Source organism: Octopus bimaculoides, chromosome 5, assembly GCF_046866305.1.
Source record: "Octopus bimaculoides isolate indiv1 chromosome 5, ASM4686630v1, whole genome shotgun sequence".
NCBI classification, from domain to species: Eukaryota; Metazoa; Mollusca; class Cephalopoda; order Octopoda; family Octopodidae; genus Octopus; species Octopus bimaculoides.
In genome coordinates, this window is record NC_142932.1 from 14931669 (window position 1) to 14946668 (window position 15000).

Below are 15000 nucleotides of genomic sequence, written 5' to 3' on the forward strand. Positions count from 1 at the left end.
GTGATGAATTTCATGTTTCAAAACGTTGCTTACTTGTTAAATCCAAATGTGAATAACTAAATACGCACATGATCTTATTTGCAGAAATTTTAGGGAATCAACTGGTCATATTTAGTAGTTGAAATAAAGCGATGAGCTGGCAGATGCACACTGGGCAAAATGCACAGCGGCATTTTGTCCATCATTACGTTCTGAGTTGAAATTTCGCCATGGTCGACTTCGCCGTTCATTCTTACGGGATCGATAAAATAAGTGCCAGTTGAGCACCTAGATCGACGTAATAGATTAAACCCCTCCCGCTAAATTGCTAGCCTTGTGCCAAAATTTGAAGCAGTCAAAAGAAGGCGGCTAAATAACAAGATCTTTAACACGCTGAGCAAAATGCTGAGCTGTATTTCGTCCGAGGTCGACTTTGCCTTTCATCCTTTCGAGGTCGATAAAATAAGTACCAGTTGAGCACTGTGGTTGATGTAATAAACTTATTCCGTTCCTCCGAACTCGCTAACCTTGTACCGAAATTTTTTGGTAATTCATATCAAATGATTTATAGAATGACTTATGTTGAAGAAACATTTAAATGGTGATCAACCAGTCGACAGTCGTTTTCTGTGATGTATTTTATATATTGGGCTCATGGCAAGAGAGCGTTGAATGAGTGTTATTAAAAAAAGAAGGCACTAGATTAAAAAAAAATTGAAATGCACGGCGCTCACCGGTTAGATTTGGGGGTCAGTGTGGTAAGAAGTTTACTTTCAAACTACTTGGTTCCAGATTCAGGTATTACTGTGTGGCAGCTTAGGCAAGTGTCATCTACTATTGCTTAGGGCCGACAGAAGACTTGAGTGTATTTGGTGTATGGAAACTGAAAGAAGCCCGTCGTATAAATACGTTTGTATGTGCGTGGGAAAGAGTGTGCATGTTTGTGTGTTTATCCTCACCACAACTCTTAGTAACCGGTATTGGTTTTGTTATGCTCACATAACTTAGTAACGCGGCAAAAAGTACCGATAGAATGAGTACCAGACTTAAAAGATAATTTCTGGATTCCACTTGTTAAACACTTCAAGATGGTGACCCAGCATGGTCACAGTCCAATGACTGAAGCAAAGAAAGGATAATAGATTCCCAAGCTTTATGCAACTTTTTTGGAGCATAATTAATCCAGTGCAGCGATGCACTTCGTTATACATCAACTATGTGCATGCAATCTTTCTCTTTTAATTATTTATATTCTTTCGATAAGGAAAGAGCTGGTATATATGTATGTATGTGTCTGTATACATATGTGTGTGTGTGTGTGTGTGTGTGTGAGTGTGTATCGTATATATATATATATAAGCTGTAATTTTTGTATAAATTACACACACACACACACACACACACACATACACACACACACACACACACACATATTAAATCTTGCGTTGGATATATGGTATTGTTCCTGTGGTCTTCCACCCTTATGTATCAATTCTTACTAATAATGTGTATATATATATATATATATATATATATATATATATACACACGTGTGTGTGTGTGTGTGTGTGTGTGAGAGAGAGAGAGAGAGAGTGTGTGTGTGTGTGTGTGTGTGTGCATTAAGAGATAAGAGGTGTCAAAAATATACTAGAAAGTTCAAATATTGGATGTGACAGCTATAAAAAAGTGGGACTGAAGAATTAAGCTACTTCTAACAAATATAGACTATGACATATTTGGTTCGTTGAATGGCACCAGCACAACTTTTTGTCTTTCTCTCTTTTTTAGACACAGCAAAAATGGATGAGAATTGTTTGGACTTATGACCAGGTTTCTCCGGAAGTGTGTTGGTTAAAGCTTGGAGAAAATCTAATTTGTCAACAATGAGAAAACGACCAGAAAATGCAAAAGACTTGATAAAACTTAAAGACTTCTCCATTCAAAAGTATTGATCACAAATAAGCAGCGCTGTACTTTTTGGTAAAATTTAATCGGAATAGAAGTGAGGTTGTCATATGACTTTGCAAGCTCTTCCAGATTGGTTAAGATCAATGTAAACGATGTCAAATCAGAAAAAGGAGCCCAGCGAAAACGGATGGGGTGCAAAGTGAAGCATTTCTAATGAGAAATTGCAGAACCAAGTATTAAATTTATTAAGCATTTGTCTGTTTTTCTATACCAGCAAATTTACTTTGTGATTATCTCATCACTACTTCGTTATGTACGATAAAGGCTACACTTCACTGATGAGGTTATAATAATCAGGTAACCTGTTCAGAGTTGTCTCCATTTCTTGCTGAACGCATCAGAATAAAATTAGTCAGTAATTAAATTATGTTTCTCATCAGATATTTCTAATTTCTCATCAAATATTTCTGGGTGAATTATTTTTCTTCTTCTTCTCCATATCAAATGTATTCACAAAAACTGAACAATCGTGGTTCAGGGGCGAATTATATATGAAGGAAGAGGAAGTATGTGCATCAAATAGGTCAAAACAAACTTTATAGTTCAGCAAGTTATGAATATCTGGAGGAATTATTTGTACTATCTGCATAAAGGGGTAAGGTGGACGGATGAATGTCAAAGTTGACTCCGGCAAGATTTGATCCCAGAATGCATTGGCACGACTCAAACGCCATCAAGAGAATAATGATATTTTCTTACAGAAGTGTCTAAGTTTATGTTCATCAATGTAAACCGGTGCTCTGTCGCCATTTTATGTCAAAACGTAACCCAGCTGTTGGGGTAAATAAATACATAGGTAACCGCTGGGCATTAGTGTCTTCAGTCTAGAACAGGCCTGGTCAATTCGAATTACTTTGCGGGCCACTTTAATCACAGAAAGTTTTTTGACGGCCGCTTGTATGTTTTATGCACTAATAGTCAAATAATCGAATTACAGAATCAAGAGTTTTTCATGCCTTTCGTATGTTTGAAATTATAAAATCGTAGGCTATTGCTTTATTACTACTTATAAATTTTAAAATTTATTTTGAAACAAATGTTTTGTACAAACAATTTTATTTTGAAATTAAACACAATATTTCAAGAATGTGTCGAGCGGGCCTCGGATTTACCAGCCCTGGTCTAGAACAAATCGGGGCGGTTACCCGGTTTCCATGGCGTATAAGAGACGGAGACCACAATATTGCTCACGAGAGACAGTCTATCGCAGGATTACTCTTTTACAGCTGAGTGGACTGCGGCAAAATGAAATGAAGTATTTTGCTCAAGAACATAGTATACCGTCCAGTTCGGGGATCGAAACTGCGCTCTTGCGATCGTGAGTTTAATAGTCTGACCACTAGACCATGCACATTCGCAAATAAATATAAATAGAGCGATAAAAATATATATCTAAATCCTGAAGCTGATTGTAAGATATTATTGCCAAATCCTTCAAAAGCGTTGCTCCAACATGGTCGCAAGCTCAATGGGCGAAACCAATTAAAGAATAAAAGGTTATTATCATAAATAAAGCTGAAGATCAAACCAGGTAACAGTGTTTTAGCTTCACCAATGAGCCACTTACTTTTCTCCAATAATCATCTTATCACGTTGTACATACGTTTGATTTTCTGTGAAGACGAATAGGATGTGGAAACGATGCCGTTAGATACGTGCTTTTCTTCTCTGCTGCAGTTAAAGCTGTTTGTTGGCCATGTGCTGTCAGATAAATTATGTGTACAAACTACATTCCTGACATAAATAGTGCCGTGTTCCAGAACGCTGCGCCTTGAGAGAATCACTCATCAAAAAAGCCGCTCTGACTCTACAACAGAGACCCGGACAATCAATAATAATAACAACAACAACAACAGTAACAACAACATGTCAACATAAATATTGGGTATCGCAAACGGGATGTTTCTAGTGACAGCTAAATTATGGCGAAAGAAGACTTTGTATGGGTTCTGGCATGGCTGTTGTGGTTAAGAGGTTTGCTTCGCAGTAGCATGCTTTCGGGTTCAATTCTACTCCGCGGAACATTGAGCAACTGTCGTCTAACTTTAGTTCCAGGCTAACCAATAACCAATGCCATGTGGGTGAATCTAGAATGAGGGTGAACTGTTTGAAAGCCTGTCATGTACACACACACACACACACACACGCACACAGTGGCTGTGTGGTAAGTAGCTTCTTTACGAACCACATGGTTCCGGGTTCAGTCCCACTGTGTGACACCTTAGGCAAGTGTCTTCTACTACCAAAGCCTTGTGAGTGGATTTGGTAGACGGAAACTGAAAGAAGCCCGTCGTATGTATGTATATGTGTATGTGTGTATATGTTTGTGTGTCTGTGTTTGACCCCCCAACATCACATGACAACCGATGCTGGTGTGTTTACGTCCACGTAACTTAGCGGTTCGGCAAAAGAGACCGATAGAATAAGTACTAGGCTTACAAAGAATAAGTCCTGAGATCGATTTCCTCGACTAAAGGCGGTGCTCCAGCATGGCCACAGTCAAATGATTGAAACAAGTAAAAAAGAGAGTACACAAACTCACACACATACAAACAAACACACACACACACACACACACACACACATACACACACACACACACACACACACATATATATATATATATATATTAATCAAAGTCTACATTATTAGAGATCAATTTCACCTGATCTTACCAATCGGTTTCGCATTGTGTATTAATTGGATATTAGATAACAGGACAGTAATCTAATTTACACATGCTGTTCAGAAATGGCAGATATTTGGATAACCGTTCTGCTATCTAGTATCCGGTTATCTGATACCTGGCGCGAAAGTGAATGTTAAGCTCATCTGAAACGGATTTATAACAATGCATTCTTTGATTAATATACCAATTCTATTGGCAAATATATGATTGCCTATATTTTCTGATTTATTTATTCTTAGACGACTATATCTATCTATCTATCTATCTATCTATCTATCTACCTATCCGCCATCACGGCGGCGGAAGTGAGGGACGCGATGGCGGGATGCTCGAGGGACAAATCTCCGGGTTTGGATGGTCTGCCCTACGAGCTTTACAACTGTATGCCAGACTTGTTTGGAGACGTCTTGGTGGCGATGTACTGCAACTGGCAGCAAAACGGGAGCATTCCCGGTTTTGTGAGCCGAGGAGCCGTAACGCTGCTGAAGAAAGATCCAAACAAGGGGGACGCCATAGATAACTTTAGGCCCATCACTCTGCTCAATGCAGACCTGAAAATTTTGGCCAAGGTGTTAGCCAAGCGGTTGGCGCTTGTCATCGAGAAACTGATCGGCAAGGCGCAAACGTGCGCCGTGCCGGGCAGGAACATCCATGACAACCTCTATCTGATGCGCTACATCATACAGCGGGTAGTTAAGGAACCTGGCATGGGTGGGGCCCTGATCAATCGAAAGCTTTCGATAGGGTAGACCATCAATACTTGGAGGCTGTCCTCATAGCGGCCGGCTTCGGTCCCATTTTCCGCGGCTGGATGGCTGCCCTGTACAGAGGCATCCGTTCGGTAGTTCGCGTCAATGGACATCTATCAAGACCCTTCGACATTGCACGTTCGGTTCGTCAGGGACGCCCCCTCTCGTCGCTTCTGTACGTGTTGACTCTCGAGCCACTACTGCGGAAGCTGGCGACGCTGAGGGGCATCCCGCGAGTGTTGGGATGCGGGACGAGCGTGTCGGCATACGCGGACGACGTCACCGTCATAGTGTCTAGCCAAAAGCACATCCAGCTTGTCGGCGAGACACTGAGAGACTACGATGCGGTAACGGGAGCGAAAATCAACCGGGATAAGTCAGTAGGCTTGCGGCTCGGCACCTGGAGAAGCAAGCCCATGCCGTCAAGCAGCGCCTCCGTCGTGAGACGTTGGACTGCAGTCGTGGCTCAAGAAGAGGCCGAGGAAGGGCGAATGGCACCGCGAGTGTCGCGTTGCTCTCCGGCAACTCCAACAACCCGGGTCAACCTTGAGCGACTTGCATCACAACTAACGCATTCTATAGTGGATTAGTGGAGGGAAGGTACGACGACGATCTCGGGGCGAACCTGGGCGTCGGCGAGGAACACCTGACCCGCCTGTTTAAGACGACCTTCGGGCCGGGACCTATTGACAACTTCCAGAGATCCCTGGCCTGGCAGTGCTATCGAGAAGCTCTACCCGTTCGGGATAAGCTCTACAGGCATGGCTCGAGAAACACGGGGCCGACCTGTCCGAGATGCGGGCGGAGCGACGAAACCGTTCTGCACGCACTCGTACAGTGTCCCACCATTTCCGAGCTGTGGGCTTACGTCGAACAACTGCTATCGCGTGTGGGACGAGTCGGTCTATCAGCCGAGTCTATCGTGAATATTGTCGCGCCTCCTTCTTTTAAACGGGAAGGAAGAGCTATTGTCATCGTACTTGTGGCTATGGCGAAAGAATGTGTATGGTGGACGCGTCTGAAAGGTCTAGAGACAAAGACTTTCCTCTCTGGGCAATCTCTCATCAACTTCTTCAAGTATCATCTGAAGAGGAAGGTGAGAGTAGAAAGGGAAGTCTTGTCTAGTGAATGCTTCAAAAAAAGATGGGTGAATGTAGCAAGGATGGCACGTGTGAACGACGGAGCCACCTTGAGCATAACACTATAAAGGAGTAAAAAAAAAAAAAAATCCAGACAAAAAACAAAGAGGCAAAAGAGAGTCACTTACTGTTATAGTTTCTGCAATGACAATATTGACCAAGGTTACCGTGGTCTTTTCCGTAGGCTTTTCGTTCCACGGCTAAACCTAAACTGTCCTCCCCTCTTTTTACACGAGAACATTACTTTTAAACGGGAAGGAAGAGCTATTGTCATCGTACTTGTGGCTATGGCGAAAGAATGTGTATGGTGGACGCGTCTGAAAGGTCTAGAGACAAAGACTTTCCTCTCTGGGCAATCTCTCTATTGATCGCTTTTTTTTTTTTCTCTCGGTCCCTTTTGATCGAACTCCCCCCTTTTTTCCTTCCTACGATCCCTTTTGATCGACACCCACCCCTACTCTTTTTTCCTCTTCCTTCCCCTTCCTAAAAAGAAAAGCTCTACATTGTATTCGTCCCATCTTTGTTGAGCCTTGTGTGGCTAATAAAAGAAATGTATCTATCTATCTATCTATCTATATATATATATATATATATATATATATATATATATATATATATATATATATATCCATCTGTCTGTCTATCTAACTATATACATACATACATATATATATATATATATATATATATATATATATATATGATAGATCGCTGACCACTATACACATTTTTTCTCACCTTGTTTCTCTCCTTGTTCCTTTCTGTGTTCCTTTCTGTGGAAGAGCGTAGGCTCGAAGCGTTAAAGACCTTTTCAATTCCCGAGCGTTGTACTAATACATCTATTTGTTTTCTACACCACCTGTCTTCGGCTTTTGTTTTTTCGTGAATTCTCCCGATATATATATATATATATATATATATATATATATATATATATATATATATATATATATATATATATATATATAAACACACATATATACACACATTCATATATATTCTTATGTTTATAACACATTTGTTTGACATGTTTTGTATTTTTGTGTTTCGCTCTTGTGACCAACAAAAATTATTATTATTATTATTATTATTATTATTATTATTATTATTATGATTATTATTATTATTATTATCATCATCATTATTATTATTATCATCATCATCATCATTATTTTTATTATTATTATTATTATTATTATTATTTATTATTATCATTATTATTATTATTATTATTATTATTATTATTAATGCTACCATCGTCATCATCATTATCATCATCGTCATCATCATCATCATCATCATCATCACTACTATAACTTCCATTACTGTAGAGGCGTTGGTTCCAGGAGTTGGAAAGAAAATACAAATATTGTTTAAAGATGGATTAGAATCTCCCATTTAAAACGATATTCTCTTGTTTAGTAATGCCGAGTATAAAGTCTTTTAAAATGTCTATAGACTATCTTTTTTTTATTTTTATTTTATATTTATTCTATTTTTTTTAATATTTGTTTTTTGTGCATACGTGGAATAAAGGCGTCGGCAGTAAAAACACGTTATATTTATTTAGTGTTCAAATTTACAGGAACGGTAAAGATGTATAGCCGCAATACGGTTTAAAAACGAAAGATAGGTTTTTAAAAAATCTGCCAGATAGTCTAGCAAGTAATACGAGATTGGTTCTAATTTAAACTTTGAAACAAAATTACAAACTAAAAATATTTTCTGTATTAAAAGCATCAAAAGCATTGGCAATTAGTTGAGTCTCCAAGGTGCCAAACTGTCTCCTGTATATTGGTACCGAGACACCGGCGAAAATCGTTAAGCCGCAATGAGGCTGGCATCGTTAAGTGTTATTAGGTGTTGTTAGGTGTTGTTGGGTGTAGATAGGCATCGTGGTGCGAAAATGATTCTAGTGTAACTTTATAACTGAAATTCTAAGTTGAAAATGATAACCTGTCTATTCATTCTTAATGCGTTCAATGCGATTCGATCGTGAATATACTGATCGCCGTTGTTTTTTGGGGGTTTTTTGTCATCTAAGAACATCTTTCTTTAGACGATATATAGTCATAAAACTAGGGGGTGCTGAACAGTTTCTGGTTTTAGTTACAGGAGAATCAGTTAATTATGATTTTGTTCAACATATTCCCCTCTCAGATTCACACACTTAATGCAGCGGTCCTTCAGTTTTTCTAAGCCCTGTAAAAGAACTTGGAAGGTTGAGCCTCCAGCCGGGCCTTTTGCGACACCCTTAAAGCCAGGAACCTTTCAGCAGCCTCTCGTACGCGTGATTCACCGGTGGAAAGGGACTTTGAGATACTGCCGTATTTCGACCTTACTGTTCATACATACATACATACATACATCTTGTACCCCGACTATAAATTTTCATTTGTACCTATCATCGTGGGTGAATTTGGTTATGCATCAACAAATTTGCTCAAAAACCCAGATATACTCGGTTTCATGGACAACAAGGCGAAAGAAACTCACGCGGATTCTCCAAAACCAATCTCTTAGTGGCACAGTGAAGATTTGTAATACATTCCCAACATTCTCCATTTGAGATTCTTATGTGAAAAAACACTCACGCTTCGGTGTATGCATCGAAAGTTCAATGAACACACCAATGCAACCATATAACTTTCTCAACTCAAAAGGTATTTTTGCTTTGTAAGAAACCGGCCTGAACTACCTCAAGAACTTACATTAAACGCAAAGAAAAATCATACGTACATAGATACATGCATCCATGTATGTATGTATGTATGTATGTATGTATGTATGTATGTATGTACGTATGTATGTACGTATGTATGTATGTATGTATGTATATATGTATGCATGTATGTATGTATGTATGCAGAATGCAGTGGGGAGCTGATGATAAATGGAAGCTCGTTATACAATAAAAGTTTTGTGTTAAATTGGACTAAAATGCTACAGACTGCTTATCGATGAACTTGTATGAGCCGAGCATGTTTTTCGCTGGCACAAGACACTTAATTGGGGTCCGTGACAAGGTGGATTAGCTGTGACTAATTGTTTTATCTTGAAAAATTGTAATATTGATGATATTTGGTGATTTGTAATGAACAAAGGTTTCCGAGGGGTTGCCAGTCGGTGGGCGCTGGCGCCCCTCTCATTTTTTCATCTATGTCTCTTTTTTTTTCACTTTCATTAATGTATCTGTCCAGCCCTGGCTTCTTGCCAAACTGTATAATGCCTTTATGGCAAATATATAATGAAATAAAGAAGCCAGGTAAAGCAAGTTCACCGAGAAGATCACGACAGCAAGGGTATCAACTACATCCACTGGTTTCCCTCTAGCCAGACAGTTAACAAAGAGCTCTTTGTGGAGGTTTTAAGCGATTCGGAAACAGATTTCGTCACAGAAGGCCAGATCATTTCCACTCGGGTCGGTAGCACCAGCACCAGGAAAGTGCAACAGTCCACAGTTCCATCCTGGTAACTAACTACTTGATAGAGACGAACATCAAAACTGTCCCTTGCCCTCCCCTAAAGTCCAGCTTCTGCTCCCTGTGACGTTTGTTTGTTCCCCAAGCTCAGGTTGAAAAAGAAAGAGACTGTAACAAAGGTGTGGGCACCTTCAATCTGGAGGATCTCCATGGGGTTTTCCCGAAGTGTCTGGAGTGCTAATACATGTGCGTTGAAGTCAGGGAAACCTATTCCGAAGGAGTTTAGAGTTTTGTACTTCACTGAAATTAACAAATGTCTCTCCTGAAACAGTCTCAAGATGTCTGAAATGCACCTTGTGTGTATGTGGAGGTGGGTGGATTAGTGGTTAGGGTGTTGGACTCATGATCATAAGATTGTGGTTTCGATTCCGGGACCGGGCGATGCATCGTATTCTTGAGCAGAACTCTTCGTTTCACGTTGCTCCAGTCCACTCAGCTGACAAAAACGAGTAATCTTACAGCGGACCAGCATTCCATCCAGGTGGGAGATTTATACGTCATGGAAGCAGGGAAAACGTCCCTTATGAGTCGGCATGACTCGAGATGGTAATGCTACCTAAACATTCACCTAGTGTGTGTGCTTGTGTGTGTGTGTGTGTGTGTGTGTGTGTGTGTGTGTGTGTGTGTGTGTGTGTGTGTGCGTGTGTGTGTGAGAGAGACTCTGTGTGTGTGTACGTGTGCGCGCTTGTGTGTGTATTTGTGTGTTTATATGTATGTATGTATGTATGTATGTTTGCATGCATGCGCAGAAAGTCAAAGAAAAAACAAAGCAGAAAGGAGAGAAGTGAGGGTGCGAAAGAGAGAAAGAAGAGAAGAAACGAAAGGTTACACAATAATAATGAAGGTAAGATAGAATGAGACGAAGAAATAGAACCTCAGAGAAAGATATGCATGCATATGCAACTGTCTGTCTGTATCTATCTATCTATCTATCTATCTATCTATCTCTCTTTCTCTCTCTCTCTCTCTCTCTCTCTCTCTCTCTCTCTCTATATATATATATATATATATATATATATATATATATATATATTACACATTCTTTTTTTTTTCTCTCCTTGTTTCTTTCTGTGTTCCTTTCTGTGAAAGAGCGTAGGCTCGAAACGTTAAAGACTTTTTCACTTCCCGAGCGTATTACTAATACATCTCTTTGTTGTCTGCACCACCTGTCTTCGTCCTTTGTTTTCTTTTGTGAATTCTTCCTATGTGTGTGTGTGTGTGCGCGCGCGTGCGTATCTATATTATCTATCTAACTATCTGTCTCTGATATATATATATATATAAATATACATATATATATATATATATATATATATATATATATATATATATATATATATATATATATATATATATATATATATATATATATATATATGTATATATATATATATATATATATGTGTGTGTGTGTGTGTGTGTGTGTGTGTGTGTGTGTGTGTGTGTGTGTGTGTGTGTGTGTGTGTTATATCATATATATAATACATATATGTACATATATATATATATATATATATATATATATATATATAATACATATATATACATATATATATACATATACACATGTACATATATGTGGCTGTGTGGTAAGTAGCTTGCTTACCGACCACATGGTTCCAGGTTCAGTCCCACTGCGTGGCACCTTGGGCAAGTGCCTTCTACTATAGCCTCGGGCCGACCAAAGCCTTGTGAGTGGATTTGGTAGACGGAAACGGAAAGAAGCCCGTCGTATATATGTATATGCATGTGTTTGTATGTGTCTGTGTGTGGGGGGGGGGGGAGGGGGAATATGTTTGTGTGTCTGTGTTTGTCCTGCCAGCATCGCTTTACAACCGATGCTGGTGTGTTTACGTTCCCGCAACTTAGCCTTTCGGCAAAAGAGACCGATAGAAAAAGTATGAGGCTTACAAATAAGCCCTGGGATCGATTTGCTCGACTAAAGGCGGTGCTCCAGCATGGCCGCAGTCAAATGACTGAAACAAGTAAAAGAATAAAAGAAAAAGAATATATATAAATATATATACGTATGTATTTTTATCTATACGTATGTGTATATATGCATTTACGTGCGTATACATATATGCGTGTATAAGTGAGATAGAGATAGAAGAGACAGAGAAAGGCGAATAGACACTCTGCAGCAATCATTATTCGCCTTTTAAAGTAAATTATCGATCGCAATGATAAAATTCCATCATTTGTCTTTCTGAATTAATAATAGCTGGCCTCATACATGTTGAATGATTGTTTCATGTATTTGTCGGTGAGGGCGCTAGCACAGCTTTACTATGTCTCATGTTTCACTATGTCGTTAAAGCTCTCTTGTAAAGACAGAGATATTAAATGTATCATATAGTGAGTGACTGGCTGCTGAAGATGGTTATCTTAGGCTGAAGCAACGATATAAGAGAGGTCACGTTAATGAACTAGGCGGCGTGTAATCAGTGTTATTACCTTTCTCTCTAACTTAGTCTTTGTCTCTTCTTCTCCTCTCTCCTACCTTTTCTCTCTCAAAAAGATTGGTATATACGTGTGTTTGTATGCATATCCATATCTATCTATCTATCTATCTATCCCCCCTCTCTGTCTTTCTCACTTCTTTCCTTCTCTTTCTCCTTCTCCCTCTCCCTGTATATCTGTGTGTGTGTATAACTATCTATGCATCTTCTTATCTATCTATCTATCTATCTATCTATCAATGAATCAATCAATCTATCTATGTTCTGCTATAGACTCGAGCCAACCAAAGCCCTGTGAGTGGATTTGGTAGACGGAAACTGAAAGAAGCCCATCGTATGTGTGTAAGTGTGTGTGCGTGCGTGCGTGAGTGTATGTGTGTGCATGTGTGTGTGTATGTGTGTGTCTGTGTCTTTGTATGTATGTGTCTGTGTGTTTGAATTCGTTCCACACCACCACTAGACAATCGGTGCTGATTTGTTCATCTCGTAACATAGCAGTTGGAGAACAGCAACCGATAGAATAAAAAGATGAGCAATCGCATACTTTGATACTTGATAGATTTCGGCTAATATTGGCCCAGGCCACGTCTAACTTAATAGCACCACCTGGCAAAGTCATTCAAATCAGGAATCGGATATGGCCCACTCGAGGAGACAGTTATTGTTTACGGAGACATATCCGGATGTAGAAGGGATTGTTTGAAGGAATTTGTCCAAAGACTTCTTGAACTTTATGGGGTCTGTTTCTGCTTTAATGTATTTTGGTGTAATGTTAAAGAGAGTGGGGCCAAATGCGATGAAATAATTGTGCCATACTGTTATATAATGCGATTGTGATTTATGTGATGCGAGTAGATTTGGTGCCTCATGTCTACAGTCTAATTATTGAAACAACAGGTAATGTGTATGTGGTGTGTGTGTGTGAGAGAGAGAGATTGTGTGTGTGTACGGGGCGATATTGCTAATCGTTTTTTTTTTCTTTTGTAATATCTCGACCAAACATCGGAAACACCATATTCTGATGTAATTGTGTAAAAGGACCATTGAAAAAGACAAAAGAGCCAAGACTGTGAAAACTGCCTCCATCTTTCATTTTCTAACATTGTTTAAAAAGGCCATTAAAAGTGGGTCTCCAAGGAAGCGAAGTTACGCTATGACAGCAAAACGGTCTACTTGTAAATAAAAGCAAACGAATCATCGTCCTCATAGAGACAACAGCTAAAACTCCTCCGAATTACACACTACTGTCTTTAAAAAGGGAAGGATACGTTTAATAACTTAGTCAAATAGGAACAAAAAAAAAACTCCACGCTGTATATTAAGAGATATTTTTTACCCTATCTCTTATCTGTTCACATGGAGGTCGGCAGGCTCCTAAAGGCAGTTTTTTTTTTTACACTGAACTGCGTCAGAACAGGAACAGCCGTAGTGGCCAGAAGATGAGCTGAAGAATCACATAAAAAACTCCGGCATCTCTTCAGTTACCTGAGATGAGAAGGCCCTGTAGCGTGACGATGGGCACTGATCGCTAAAGCTCGTAATTCCAGTCATAGAGGAGAAACAACAGACGGAACATGAAAGAGCATGTGAGAGGCGTCACTTCTCTATTGCAGCCAATCTGGGGCACCATCTCGAAGGGTTTTAGTCGAACAAATCGACCCCAGTACCCCAAAATACCCGCATATATATATATATATATATATATATATATATATATATATATATATATATATATATATATACCTGTAAAAACATGTGACACTTATTCGGTAGCCATGATAAAACTCCGAGTTTCGGATGCCGGGGTGGGAACCCACTCCAACATCTCTTCAGTTATCCGGCCATTGAAAATTCCTGTGAAAAATGAAAAGGGGCATTTTTCACAGGAATTTTCAATGGCCGGATAACTGAAGAGATGTTGGCGTGGGTTCCCACCCCGGCATCCGAAACTCGGAGTTTTATCATGGCTACCGAATAAGTGTCACATATTTTTACAGATAAATTCCTCTATTTACATAGTATCGAGGTCTCTTCTATCAATACATATATATATATATATATATATATATATATGCATACACATATATATACATATATACAAACATATTTATACATACGACAGGCTTCCACACCGTCTTTGTCTACCGAATTCACCCACAAGGGCATAGGCCGACTATAGTAGAAAACACTGGCCGGCCAAGCCGCCGCGTACTGGGACTGAACTCAAAACCACGTGGTTGCGTTGCAAAGCGAGCTTTTTTAAGAACACAACTATGGATTACTACTTGAACGCCTTTTCATCTTGCATGCGCTGAAACAAGTGGTTGACCTGATGCAGCACACCTGAGAACAACAGCAAAAACAACAGCAACAGCAACAACAACAACAACGACTACAATAACAACATCAGAAGCTGCAGTGACAACAGATAGCTGTTAACTCTACTGATATAATACATGATGACTTTTGACGTTCCATACATTTCAGGTGTAATTGATTAAGAGAAAGAAAAAAAAAACACAATCCATGTCA